The sequence below is a fragment of the Hibiscus syriacus genome, unplaced genomic scaffold (assembly GCF_006381635.1).
Source record: "Hibiscus syriacus cultivar Baekdansim isolate YM2019G1 unplaced genomic scaffold, ASM638163v2 tig00111640_pilon, whole genome shotgun sequence".
Classification (NCBI taxonomy): Eukaryota; Viridiplantae; Streptophyta; class Magnoliopsida; order Malvales; family Malvaceae; genus Hibiscus; species Hibiscus syriacus.
The window spans coordinates 1,208,740-1,224,249 of NW_024063142.1; the positions used below are offsets into that span (position 1 = coordinate 1,208,740).

A 15,510-nucleotide genomic window follows, 5' to 3' on the forward strand; every position below is an offset into this window, starting at 1 on the left:
ATGTTGGGTCGTTTTGGAATCGGGTTTTAAAGATGAAAATGATTGCTTTGAAGAAGAGGAAGAAAAAGCTATGTCATAAAAGTTAACGGGTTAAGTGCCATGTCAGCAAAAACTAACGGTAGAGACCAAAATGAAAACAATTTAAAAGTTCAATAATTGTATTGTAAGTTTCAAAAGTTGAATGACCAAACTGAAAGCATTCTAAAAGTTTGGGGACTATTTATATACTTTACCCTTAATTTTATTTTGATTTATTGTTTTTTTTTTTTGATTCAGTGGGGGATAGGATTGCTGTTCTGTGTGTGTTTGCTCAGATCCTGCGGATGTTCAGTATTCGCCACGTGGTATTTAAACTATGATGAAAATTACCATCTAGGAATTGAAATGGTCCCCACAACCCGAGATATCTTAAACAGCTTTGTTTATCATTTTGGTATTATTTGTTATAAGTTACAGTCTGATGTTGATTATTTTTGTGGTACTTTTAGTATTTCCAAATTAACATTTCGGTATTATTTCCCCCCAAAAAAGAGCCCTCAAATCAAAATGTTTTTTGTGAATTATTATTATTATTATTATATATTTTGTAAACAATAAAAAAGTATTTATTTTGATAATTTAATTATAGATTAATCTATTCGAGTCAAATAGTAATCTTACCTGACCGTTTTGGTATAACTGTTAAAGTTGGTTTGTGCATGTATCACGGGTGTTTGTGGGACATTTCCATATTGGTGCAACGTTCACAAGTTATGGTCGTTTATGTTTTTTTTGGGTGACTTTTTATGGCAAAATTACACTATAAATATTTTTAGTTTGGAGGTTCCTGAACACTGAAAACACAAACACTTCATTTTATGGAATTATACAAGCTAGCAAAGTTTTAAATTACTTAGAAGGCTTTGACTTTTTTTTTTGTTTATCGTGCAATTAATATATTTAATTTTTACATTATATTTATGATCATTTATACTCACGAGGACCGGATTAATATCATTATTATAAAATAATTAAATATGATACCTTAATTACATGGAACGTAAATGTATTATTGATTCATTTTTAAATTATTAAGTCTACAATTATAAACTATCAAATAATATCATAAAATATAATTGCACTTTTTTGTATAAAACATGTGTAATATATCATATGGTGACAATAACGACAACTATTTTATATACATACAAAGGGGGGGGGGAAAGCAATGTAATTATTTTATACCGAAATTCAAACTAACCAGCATATAAAAAGAAAAAAATTCACCATGTAAACAACCTGTAAACGAGGCAGACCATAAATAACAGTTTCAGGCGAATGGGAGATAGACACGTGTCGATCGAGGTTCGGACTCGAGGCTGCCAGATTCCCGAACCAAGTCATAGAATGATTCCTTTACTTGGTAGGCCGCAACTTGGGTCCCATAGCTCAATCACGCGCCACGAGTTGTGAAAATTTTAACGATGCCGAAAGATTAAAAATAATAATAAATAGAAATAGTAATATCTGTAAAAAAGTAGGGGGCGCGACGATATCTGACGTACGGACGACGCACTTTCATCTGCCCACTCCTTTTTAATTGAATGTCGAATGTAGATTCATCTGTAAGTTTTATAAAATTATTACACATGAAGTGATAAAAATTAATTTTTATAATTATAAAGAATTTATACTTAGATCAAATTAAAACATTTAATTTTTTCTTTTTAGTGTAACAATTAATTATTGCCTTCATCCACTAGTAAAAATTAACAGTTTTGTATTAACAATTCGTTATATTTTATGATTTAATTTAAATAATTTGATTAAATGATAATAAGGATGATAATAATAATAATATAAAGTCAACAATATGAACATAAAAAAGTACAAAAATTTGGAAGCATGGACCAATTGCGGATCCAGAATTCAAAATTTTTAATACCTCCTTTTTCCAATAAAATTGGTATACAAAATTTATTATTTTCTTATCATTCTCTTGATATATTGAACTATATTTAATAATTTATCCAAAATAATAGATATGCACTTTTCCAAATTCAAACGGATTATATTTATGCCTTATTTTACTCGTTAAAATAATTTATCACGAATATTTCTCTAAATATAAGAAATTATTTTATTAAACAAAATTATATAATAAATAAATAAAAGTAATTGTCTATGAAAAAAGATAGATACATATCGTCAATACAAACATAATAATAAAATAAGTACTATATTGATAATTGAATTTATCCTAATTTAAATATGATATATTTAAGATGATAATTAATTATATTCAATATATTTTTAATTATAAAGAAACGATTGGCGTGACATTTGCAGGCCTCAGGCAGCTAATAGCCGAGCATTCCGATGACCCATCTTTCTATGTATATGTTGTCCCTTGTTTCCATATGGAGTAAGAGAATGTAAGATAGTAGGTTGCCCCAAATATTAGGTTGAGAGCAACTTCCGTAGAAGACCTCCGAATTATGAAATGCCCTCCATGAGACTCGATCCCACGACCTCAAAGTTAAATCCATCTTTCTCTGTAGTGACTTAGGATTCCTTTTAATTACTAATTACTTCCTAATAGCATTGACTAAAAAGCGATTATAAAAAATTATACGTCACAAATTGACATATTGGCAGCAAATTGTTTCAGTTCCAGTCCACACTATTAAAGTGATAAATTAATTAATAACCATCATTGATGTCCTTATACTAAAGTTATTGTTAATTTTGTTATTTTACGGATTACAATTCAATTACTGCAGTAAGTAAATAAATGAACACGCGGACCTAGACAAAAAATTAACATAAGTAATAGGTGCTGCTGTAAAATAAATTTGAGAAATTATATTATTGTTGAAATTAACGTAGAGTATGACTGTAACTGGGTTGAAGTAGAACTTGAGGATGGTTGAATTCTATTCGACTCGGAAAATTTAAAATGAAGTTCGACTCGACTTGAAAGTTTGTGAGTCTAAAAATTTCAAGTTCAATTAGAGCTCAAAACCATAAATTGAAGCTCGAAAAAACTAAAAAAATCTTATAATAAAAAAATTCTTAAACTTAACTTAGCTGATGCTCAAATCCCAACTCGAACCTCCTTAAGTACGTTAAAATCTTATACTGTAATTTTTAAAAAATCAACAAATTAATGTTAATATTAATAGGGTAAATTATGCATTTAATACCTAAACTATCAGTTTTGGTCTGTTTAGTACATAAACTTTCAATTTTTTTAAGACCATGTGTAACTTTTGTTTTTTTGTTTCATTTTAGTATATGTCGTTAAAATCTTCACTCGTTTAGTACTTAAACTATTGGTTTTTATTCGTTTTAGTAACTAGATTTTCATTTTTTTTTACAAAACTTAATGTTAAGTTTCAAACAGAGTACTAAAATATAAATACTAAATTTTAGGTATGATTTTGAGAAAAAATGAAAGTTTAAATATTAAAATAGATCAAAACTGATAGTTTAGGTACTAAATTTATAATTTACGCAATAATTTAGCTTTTTAAAAATAAAATTTTAATATTTATATTCTTCAAATACTCACAAGTTTAAAAATCGAATATCAAGTAATTCGTTTCGATTCATTAAAATCTCAAATTGAGCTTAAATCAAATTCATTTAAATAAAATATTTATCAAACTTTAATCGAATTGAACTCGAATATCTAACCATATTTTCATCTCGTTTACAGCCGTGGAATAGCAGTGAAAGTACCGGCATGCATTTGAATGCAAGTGGATTCCCACGTGGGGATTCATTCATTGCCGAGAGGAAATAAATTTAAAAAAAAGGACGGTGAAGGTGACGTAAGAGAGCAAGTGGGTGAAGATGGGAGGGGTAGCTGCCAAGATGCTTCATGACCTAAATAGTAAATACTGTGACGCCATCCTACTTATTGAACATACATATTATCACACCTCATAAAAACAAACACAAATTCATATATAGGATCTTAAAATAGAAAAAAAAATAGATGTCCTTTGTTCTTATATGTAATGGAGTAAGAGGGAGATAAGATAGTAGGCTAACATCAACACTAGGTTAAGAACAGCTTTCGTAGAAGACCTCCGAATTATGAAATACCCTCCGTAGGACTCGATCCCACGACCTCAATATGCTTTACCAACTGAGCTGGATAGTCATCTGGTGGACGATAAATTATAAAAAATTATACAAACGTTTATTTTCAGAAGTAAAAAATAAGGTGATTTAGAGTTTAGAATTTGGTTGGATTGATTCCTGACAAACTCTTACAAACACTTACTAATAAAAAGGCGACAACGAGGAAGCTTACCCAGTCAATCCAAATATGGTCCAGAAAAATTTCGGGTCCCATTAGACGAAATCTAAAAGGAAACACATGTTGTACGTATCTTGTGTTCATAGGCCATTTTAACAAATCTGTAGCGTGAAGTGATCATATTTCGACGGCAATGATTTTGCTGCCATCCATATCAGCTTTACAGGGAAAAAAATACCTGAATTATGTGATGAATGTGCGGAAGACTAGAAGCGGACAGGTTTCAATCAGTTCCAGGTTAGATTTTTTTTAAAATTATTTATGTTCGGGTCGATTTTGTTTTAGATGATATTTTCGGATCGGGTCAGGTTCGAGTTTTAGGGTGAAAAATATCCGATTCGATTCGACCCAAAAAATAATTATATTTATCTTATGTATTTAGGGATAATCACAATAATATCCTTTTATATATTGTTTTTTTCAATTAGATTCTATTTTTTTGAATAAAAATAATACATATATATCGGGTCGAGTCGGGTTAAATCAAATTTCAAGTATATATTCTTAGATCGGGTCGGGTCGGGTCGGGTCGGCTGAAACCCGACCCATGCGCATCCCTAGATGTATCTCTGGATTTATGAACTATTGGCGGAGCAGAGGCACATGGACAATGGCCGATTGTATATAAAAAGTAGGGCCCCGACCCATGCGCATCCCTAGATGTATCTCTGGATTTATGAACTATTGGCGGAGCAGAGGCACATGGACAATGGCCGATTGTATATAAAAAGTAGGGCCTGGCCACCTCTTCCCTCAACCAAATGAATACTCCATTTGATCACCCAAAAGCCCGTCCCAAGTGAATCTTGTTCCGGCCCACTTAATGTGTTACCGCGCACGTTGACGTTGCTCTTCACCTACTTCGGTCAAGTCATCGTAATAAAGACCTTCCCATCTCCCACAGTTCCTATTCCATAACGAAGTACGGTAAAACCGCAATTGTTTCTCTCCGGTCATTCAGTGTTAGTCGGCTAGCTCATTTCTTCTCTATTCTCACACTGTATATCTGTTTATTAGTTTTTGCTGTCTGATAAATAAAACTCGTTAGGATTATTTTGGTTGTATCGATTGGGATTTGATTATTTGTTTCTGCTTTTTTATATTGGGTTTGTGCTTTGGTGATTGTTACTGTTAGATTCTAACAATTTTAAAAGGGCTTGTTTAAATTTGGAGCCGTTGAAATTGTGATTGATTGTAAGCTTTGAGCTATATTTTTATGGAAATTCATTTGTTAGCTTTTGTCCAATTGCTAGTCTACTAATAGTTCATTTTGGTGCCGTGTTTGAAAGCTCCATCTATTTTCCTCTCCATCCTGGATCACCATGTCCACAGTTGAGCATGTGGTTCTTGTCAAGGTCAAAGATGACAGACCAGGGTAAGGTCAACGTGATGCTTAACAACCTCAATGGCTTGGTCTCCCTTGATCCCGTCCTGCACCTCACTGCCGGTCCTGTCATTCGCATCAAATCTCCGATCTCCAATTTCACCCACATGCTCCATAGCCGATACAAGTCCAAAGAGGATTTGAACGCATACGGCGTACATCCTGATCACCAGCGTGTAGTCAAGGAACATGTCGTTCCTATTTGTGATGATATCATGTTGTTGATTGGGTAGCTGATAGTGATCCCACCCCGCTGTCCCCACCCCCGGTTCAGCCATCAAAGTAACCTTGTTGAAACTCAAAGAGAAGGTTCAGAATGAAGCGGAAGGTGAGATCCTAGGGGAACTCAAAGGGATCTCTGGTGTTCAACAGATAACTTGCGGGGAGAATTTCTCAGAAAGAGCCAAGGGGTTTTCACTCGCCTCGGTCGCTGTTTTTGATGGAGTTGAAGAAATGGAGGCAGCAGTTGGAAATGAAGAGTATGTCAACCTACAGAAGCAAAATGTCGGGGACAATTTGGATGGTGCCATTGTTGTCGATTATGTGGTGCCAACAGCGTCGTCATAGATTAACTACAGAGAAAATCTTGTTACTTCAATAATGGAAGCTATGCGACATTAAATATGATTATACGAATGCTAATGCTTGTGTGTTTTCTCTTTATATGGATCACAGGACGTTTCGGAATGCTTATGGAAGTACTTTTGGTCTAAAAATTCATTTAAAACGTAAAAATAATTCAAAAATTCACATATTAAAAGTGATTATTGACTCGAACCAATAGAAGAGGAGATTATACCAAAGGCACTAAACTATGCTTAAATGATTACTTTGGTCATTGAACTTTTAGAAGTAATAAAATAGTCATTAAATTTTATCAAACTATTACAAAATAATCATTAAAATTTATTAAACTTTTACAATTATCATAAACACCGCATTAACAATTTTATAACAATTCGACAAATTTAATAATTATTAATAATTTTTATAAGTTAAGTGACTAAAATGATCCTTTGAGTATATACTTTGATGACCTTTGTTGTACTTTACCCTATTGTTTAATATATTAAAATAATAAAACAAATTTGATCTAATCCTATTTTTAACTAACCAAATTTGGGATCCAATAATGATGAATGAGCAAAGCTGGTTATTGAACGAGCCATATCATGTTGAGCTATGGTCTATTTCTTCTTTCAGATAAAATTGGAATTTCTTTCTTTCTAATCTTCGCCCGTAGTAAAATATTCGGCCTTGGACAACTTGGTCTCCACGCATATAATTTAGAGCTTCTCGTAAATCAATAAAGAACAGAGGAATACACTTTTTTATCCTTCTTCTCCAAGTTAAAGGTCAAAGACTCAAGGTCTCGCAATCAATATATTTAGTGAGAATATAAAAGTAAATAACTCTGACAGTCTTGCTTTCTTTTGCTCTTCTACAAGAAATGATCTTTGAACTGATAGATAGTGCCACGCATAAGCTGTATAATATATATTATATATATATATAATATATATATATATTCCTCCAGTTTACAGCATTATACATCATACAAGATTTCAACAAGTCTCATCAGATAAACGTAGAACTTGGCTCAACTTGTTCTTTTTGTATGGATTGCTTTGTTTTAGTAACCACTTCATTGATGTTCATCCTCCTCTATGGGGTTGCAAAACTTTCCAATTCCATCTGGTTCATACCCAAATGGCAGCAAAGGCTACTAAAGCAGCAAGGAATCAGAGGCAGGGCTTACAATCTGCTGGTCGGGGACATGAAAGAGTTCATAAAGCAGATAACTGAAGCTTGGTCCAAACCTATTAATCTATGTCACCGGATTGTTCCACGTGTTGACCCTTTCTCACATGATAACGTCCAGAAATATGGTAGGCCAATTCAAGTTCGAAAAGAGTTTTTCAAACATTTTGTTTAACTTTGTTTTCCACCATTTTTATTGCAGGGAAAATATCATTTTGCTGGACTGGAACACGTCCAAGGCTGATCATAAAGGATCCTGAATTGATGAAAGAGGTGTTGGCTAATAAGAAAGGTCACTTCCAAAAGCCACCACTGAATCCCATTATTCTTGTTCTATGTAGAGGAATCACGACGCTTGAGGGAGAGCAATGGTTTAATCGCAGAAGGATGATCAGCCCTGCCTTTCATCTCGAGAAACTCAAGGTTCCATTCTTACAGCCTTGCCATTGTTTTTGTTTTTAACCATATGTCAGCTCCATTACTTGAATATTCAGCCGGGTTCTCGTTGTTTCTTGAATCGTTCTTTCAGGGGATGATTCCTATGTTCTCAGTCAGTTGTGGACAGATGATAGAGCAGTGGAAGAAAATGGCTGCTTTGCAATCAAGTTGTGAAATTGATGTCTGGCCTGAGTTTCAAAAGCTTACCGCTGATGCTATTTCCAGGACAGCTTTTGGAAGCAGCTATGAAGAAGGGAAGAAAATCTTTGAATATCAAAAAGAGCTTATTTCATTGACTCTTGAAGCAATGCAATCATCGTACGTTCCAGGTTTCAGGTACATTTCTGTTCGCAAACACAAACTCTTTCCTCTCTTCGTAGTTGTCGGCGTCTTAGGAAGACAATTAGTAGAGATTACGTGAGACAAATTCTAGTCTGTTTTGACGTACAGATTTGTTCCTACAAAAAAGAACCGGAGGAGAAAGAAATTGGACAAGGAAATCACATCAATGCTGAGAAATGTAATCCAGAGGAAAGAGCATGGAATGAGGATGGGACAAGAGACGGCCGATGATTTGCTAGGCATGCTATTGCTTGCTGTGCAGGAAAACACAAACGGAGCAGAAGGGATGACAACTGAAGATGTAATAGAGGAATGCAAACAGTTCTACCTTGCTGGCCAAGAAACAACCTCGAGCTTGCTAACATGGGCAATAATAGTCTTAGCTTTGCACCCAGAGTGGCAAGAAAAGGCAAGAAATGAAACCTTACAGGTTTGCGGCAAGGAGATCGACTTTGAAGCTATAAGCCACCTTAAGTTTGTGAGTGTTCCACTGCTTTAAATGATGCACTGTCTTTTCCCCTTTTCATTTTGATCAAATATCCAATGATGTAAATTTTCCTGCAGGTCACAATGATACTTTATGAAGTGCTGAGATTGTATCCACCTGTCATAGCTCTATATCAGTATACTAACAAAGACACCAAGATTAAAGAAATCTCTCTTCCGGCTGGTGTTGATATAACACTTCCCATCCTGCTCATGAATCATGATCCTGGACTTTGGGGGCGACGGTGCTGAAGAATTCAAACCAGAGCGATTTTCTGAAGGAGTTTCAAAGGCATCGAGAGATGTGTTGAAAATCAATGCATGTGCGGCTGAAAACAAGTGGGGCGGCTAAACAATGCATGGGCGGCTAAATGGTCAAAATTAGCCAATATTTTTATTGAAATAAAAATGGAGAAAATGCAATTTTAGTCATTGCACTTTAGGGTATTTTCAAAGATTAATCCCTAAGCTTTAACTATAAATACCCTAGCTCATTTAGCTTCAAAATCATCCTAAAATCTTCCAGTTCTCTCTCAAGTGTGTTTTGTAAACACCTGTAATTTTTTCTCTTTAGTAAAAGATCTGCAGCAGTCCGGAGACGTAAGCAAATTGGCTGAACTCCGTTATCAATTTTTCGGGTATTATTTTTTCCGCTTTTATTTTGTATTCTCACTAATTTGGCTATAGGGAAATTACTTGTTACTCGTTTATTTCCGAACAATTGGTAATCAGAGCTTTTGGTTGTGAATTTTGTCAATTTTTCGGGTTACTATTCATTATTGTTCATGTGAATAGTAAATTTCGTGAATAGTGAAATTTTGTCGGCTATACGAATTTGTCGACGAAGGTGTTCTAATACACGGTGGTTCGCAAGAATTGTCAGAAACGATCCAAACGAATCCAGATTCGAGTGGGAGTGATGGCTGCAGACGAAGGGAAGGTGAAGATTGAAAAGTTCGATGGTGCGGACTTTGGCTTTTGGAAGATACAGATCGAAGATTTTCTGTACCAGAAAAATCTATATTAACCCCTCTCAGGAAAGCAACTAGAGGGCATGAAGAATGAAGACTGGGCTCTTCTCGACCGACAAGCCCTCGGAGTTATCCGACTGACATTGTCCCGAAATGTTGCTTTCAACATATCAAAGGAAAAGACCATGGCGGGTCTTATGGCGGCTCTCACCAGTATGTATGAGAAGTCATCGGCCTCAAACAAAGTTCATTTGATGAGGCGATTATTCAATTTGCGGATGACGGAAGGGGCATCAGTGGCTCAACACATGAATGAACTCAACACAATCACAACCCAGTTGAGTTTCGTGGAAATTGAATTCGATGATGAAGTTCGAGCTTTAATTCTCTTATCATCTCTACCAGACAGTTGGAATGCTACTGTTACAGCAGTTAGCAGATCATCGGGAAATAGTAAATTGAAATTCGACGATGTTCGGGATCTGGTGCTGAGCGAAGAAATTCGACGGAGAGAATCGGTGAAGCATCAACCTCCTCAGCCTTGCACACGGAGTCCAGAGGGAGAACTTCAGAAAGTAATTCAAATCGTGGCAAATCGAAATCCAGACGACGAAAATCAAGAACGGGAAAAAAAGATTTTACCTGTTATAATTGTGGCAAGAAGGGTCACTTTAAAAGGGATTACCGAGCACTGAAGAAAGATATCGGCGCACAGAAATTTGTAAACATGACAGAGGAGGCAGGTGATGCCATGATTCTAAGCGTCAACAGTCCGATTGAATCCTGAATCTTGGATTCAGGGTTATTTTTCCACTCCACCCCATGCCGAGAAATCATGGAAAACTATGTCAGTGGTGATTTTGGGAAGGTTCATCTAGCCGATGATGAAACCTTGAAGATCGTCGGAAAAGGAGACATCCGATTAAAGTTGCCAAACCAGACCACCTGGACGCTGAAAGGAGTGAGACATATTCCTGGCCTCAAAAGAAATTTGATTTATGTAGGACAACTTGATGGTGAAGGATTTAGCACAACCTTTTCAGGCTGTGAATGGAAGATTACTAAAGGAGCACTCGTCATTGCTCGTGGTAAGAAAACTGATACTTTCTATATAACCTCAAAATTTAGAGAATATCATTACAGTAGCAGATGTTGATGGAAAATCAAACCTATGGCACCAAAGGCTTGGCCATATGAGCGAGAAAGGGATGAAGACACTTTTGTCAAATGGGGAGTTTCCGGATCTAAAGAATGTAGATATCGGACTATGCGAGGATTGCATCTTTGGCAAACAAAAGAAAGTCAGCTTTGCAAAGATTGGTAAGACACCCAAGGCTGAAAAGTTAGAGTTGGTTCATACTGATGTATGGGGACCATCTCCAGTTCCATCTCTTGCAGGCTCACTATATTATGTCACCTTCATCGATGATTCTACAAGAAAGGTATTGGTTTATTTTCTGAAGAAGAAATCAGAAGTCTTTGATACCTTCAGAAAATGGAAGGTCATGGTGGAAAATGAGACTGGTTTGAAAGTCAAGCGGATGAGGTCTGACAATGGAGGAGAGTACAGAAATCGTAAATTCAGAGAATTTTACGCAAGCAATGGGATCAAGATGGAGACAACAATTCCCATGACACCACAACAAAATGGTGTATCAGAGCGCATGAACATAACTCTGAATGAACGTGCCAGAAGCATGAGGATACATGCCGAATTGCCCAAATTTATATGGGCTGAAGCTATCAACACTGCAGCTTACCTGATCAACCGTGGGCCTTCAGTTTCTTTGGATGGCAGAATACCAGAGGAAGTTTGGAGCAAGAAAGAAATAAACCTTTCACACTTAAGAGTGTTTGGTTGTATTTCTTATGTACACATAGATTATGCTGAAAGAAGTAAACTTGATGCCAAGTCCAACAAATGTGCCTTTGTTGGTTATGGCGGTGATGAGTTCGGTTACCGGTTTTGGGACTATGAAAATCGAAATATCATCAGAAGCAGAGATGTCATTTTCAATGAGAATGTGATGTACAAAGACAGGTCAACTGTAGAATCAAGTAGCTCAAATACCAAAGCTGAAACAAAGGAATTTGCTGAGTTCGAGGAGATTTCTAGAAATGATGTTCAGATCAATCCTGAAGCAGTTCAAGAAGAACCAGGCACACCGGAATTAAGACGTTCCTCCAGAATTCCTAAACCGACCCAACGGTATTCTCCTTCTTTGCACTACTTGTTGCTGACTGACAATGGTGAACCAGAGTGCTATGATGAAGCAATGCAGGTGGAGGATTCAGTCAAGTGGAAGTCTTCAATGAAAGATGAGATGGGCTCGCTTATGTCAAATCAGACGTGGGAATTAGCTGAATTACCACCAGGTAAGAGAGCGCTCCATAACAAGTGGATTTACAGGATCAAAGAAGAGCACGATGGGAGCAAACACTATAAAACAAGATTGGTTGTCAAAGGTTTTCAACAAAAAAATGTATTGACTACAATGAAATTTTCTCTTCAGTCGTGAAACTGTCTACAATCAGACTGGTATTGAAAATTGTAGCTGCAGAGAATTTACATCTTGAGCAGTTAGATGTAAAGACAACTTTCCTTTATGGTGATTTGGAGGAAGAAATCTATACGAAGCAGCCAGAAGGCTTCATAGAGGCAGGCAAGAAAAACCTGGTATGCAGGTTGAATAAGAGCTTGTATGGTTTAAAACAAGCTCCAAGACAGTGGTACAAGAAGTTCGATAGTTTCATGGGTAGCAGTGGTTTTACCAGATGCCAAGCAGATCATTGTTGCTACATCAAGAGGTTCGACAAACAGCTTCATCATTTTATTATTGTACGTTGATGACATGGTCGTTGCAGGCTCAGACATGCAAGAGATTATAAACTTGAAGCAAAAATTGTCGAAGCAGTTTGCTATGAAGGATCTGGGCGCTGCAAAGCAGATTCTTGGGATGAGGATCAAGAGAGACACAAAGTCGGGGACTTTGATGTTATCACAGACTGAGTACATCAACAAAGTACTCTCCAGGTTCAACATGCAAGATGCTAAACCAGTAAGTACACCTTTAGGTGTTCATTTCAGACTCTCCAAAGAACAGTCACCAAAGACGGAGGAAGAACGAGCACACATGGTGAAGGTGTCGTATGCCTCAGCAATTGGAAGTCTCATGTATGCCATGATTTGTACTAGACCAGATATTGCTCATGTAGTGGGAGCTGTTAGCAAGTACATGAATAATCCAGGCAAGGTACACTGGGAAGCAGTCAAATGGATCCTCAGATATCTACGGGGTACCACAAACAAAGCACTTTGTTTCAAAGGTGGAGATACGATACTGACAGGCTATGTAGATGCTGACTTAGCCGGAAATGTCGACATCAGAAGAAGCACTACAAGGTATGTCTATACTCTCGGAGGAACTGCAGTGAGTTGGGTTTCTCAACTATAGAAGATAGTTGCTCTCTCCACAACTGAAGCAGAATATATCGCTGTTACGGAAGCCAGCAAGGAGATGGTTTGGCTCCAAAGTTTCTTGGAAGAGTTAGGCAAGAAACAAGAAAACAATGTCTTGTATTGCGACAGTCAAAGTGCTATCCATCTAGCGAAGAATCCGTCTTTTCATTCCAGGACGAAGCATATACAATTGCGATATCATTTTATCCGGTCTCTTCTGGAAGATGGGATTTTGAAACTTGAAAAGATCAGTGGAGCTCAAAATCCGGCAGACATGTTGACAAAGACGGTGACCACAAACAAACTGAAGTTTTGTTCAACTTCAGTTGGCATGCTAGAGTAATAAGACCAGAAATACTGCTGCATTGATCAAGGTGTGAAGACAGATTAAAATCAGTCTTCAAGTGAGAGATTGTTGAAAATCAATGCATGGGCGGTTGAAAACAAGTGGGGCGGCTAAACAATGCATGGGCAGCTAAATGGTCAAAATTAGCCAATTTTTTTATTGAAATAAAAATGGGGAAAATGCAATTTTAGTCATTGCACTTTAGGGTATTTTCAAAGATTAGTCCCTAAGCTTCAACTATAAATACCCTAGCTCATTTAGCTTCAAAATCATCCTAAAATCTTCCAGTTCTCTCTCAAGTGTGTTTTGTAAACACCTGTAATTTTTTCTCTTAAGTAAAAGATCTGCAGCAGTCCAGAGACGTAAGCAAATTGGCTGAACTCCGTTATCAATTTTTCGGGTATTATTTTTTCCGCTTTTATTTCGTATTCTCACTAATCTGGCTATAGGGAAATTACTTGTTACTCGTTTATTTCCCAACAAGATGGACTGGCGTTTTTTGCATTTGGCTGGGGCCCGAGGACCTGCATCGGGCAAAATTTTGCCATGACTGAAGCTAAGGTAGCTTTAGCTATGGTTCTGAAACATTTCTCATTCAAGCTCTCACCTTCCTACTCCCATGCCCCATACACAGCTATGACTCTTCAACCACAGCATGGAGCACAAATAATCGTACACCAAATCTAGTTGGAAAACTTGGTTTTATGTGGGCTAAGGTGGATTAACAGAAAGTTGAGTTTGAATGGGAGAAGGAATCACCTACCGTTTTGTGTTGCATTTTCTGTAGGAGCAATGTAATAAACGGATACCAGGACATATGATTTTCACATTGTACTATTAAAACAGTTATTTATCTTATCTAGATAACTGACCTTTTCAATTGAACACCAAGCAACAAAGACCTTGCAAAATCTAATAGACATGAACTTAAAGGTGGCAAAATGATCCAGAATCTGTAAGATCGGTAGAAATGATCCAAACTTAAAGGTGACAAGATATGAGTGATTATATATATAAAAAATTAATTTATTAAAACAATTGGCATGTTTATTTATTTAATTTATATGTTTCTGAGATAGCATTTCCACTTTAAGACGTGGTGACTGACAAAAGAAAAAGAAACATGAAAGAGTCTGAGAGAGAGAGACGGTGAGTACGTGCGTGGAGGATTAAAAGTGTACCCAATCAGTTACTGACTACTGGCGTTAATGGAGCAAAGCTAAGTCTTTATCTATCCAAAAGCAGCCCACTTATCTCACCAACCTTTAGACCGTGTTTTTACCTATTAATTGATTAATCTAAATAAGATATTGATAAAATATCTAATATAAGAGTGAATTTTTTAATTTAATTTGTTCAATTCGTAAACGTTAAAATTTAAAGTAAGAAATTTAATATTTCATCCCAAAGTACACTCAATTGTTGGTTTGCTATAGTTTATGGTACTGAGGGACAGAAGGGTTATAAAATCGGTGACCATGACTTGAATACCCTTGTCTCCTGTGATGAAACATATAGTTTATGGACCAATCTAGGTGGCCTCGGTCTGCTTTCAATTAACAATGGCGAAACCTTTTGTTTTCTTTATTCGCTTTTGGTTTAAACACGAATTCAAAAGATAGACTCCGTGTGAAACTTTCGGTGATTACAGGAACAACACGTTGCGTACTGTTGTACTAAAGCAGGTAGGCAGGGCAGAACACATAAAAGAAAGAGATGAAAACGAAAACAAGCTCGGTGGAACACTAAAGATGAGGCTGGAACATGGTAAATAGTGGGTGGCCTTGCATCCCTGAACCCACATTTGTATGGAATGGAAGACGCTTCTTTCTGCTTTTTAATAGTGGAATGTTTTCCCAAAAGCTGAAGCACACAGCACTTGATTTTTAAACCAAACCTCTCAGCTTAAATGATATAATATTATAGCTGCTTTAGCCAATAATGAAGAGGGAAAATTACCATATTTTCTCCCACGACAATGGGACAGGTGTAAGATATTATTTCAGTGGACCA

The 15,510-nt window shown here is 36.3% G+C and overlaps 2 pseudogenes; both read left to right on the forward strand.

The window, feature by feature from the left end:
* Nucleotides 1–4,442: 4,442 nt before the first annotated feature.
* On the forward strand, nt 4,443–6,276 carry LOC120166549 (annotated as a pseudogene).
* Nucleotides 6,277–7,298: 1,022 nt separating this feature from the next.
* Nucleotides 7,299–14,222, forward strand: LOC120166459 (annotated as a pseudogene).
* The last annotated feature ends 1,288 nt before the right edge of the window (nt 14,223–15,510 follow it).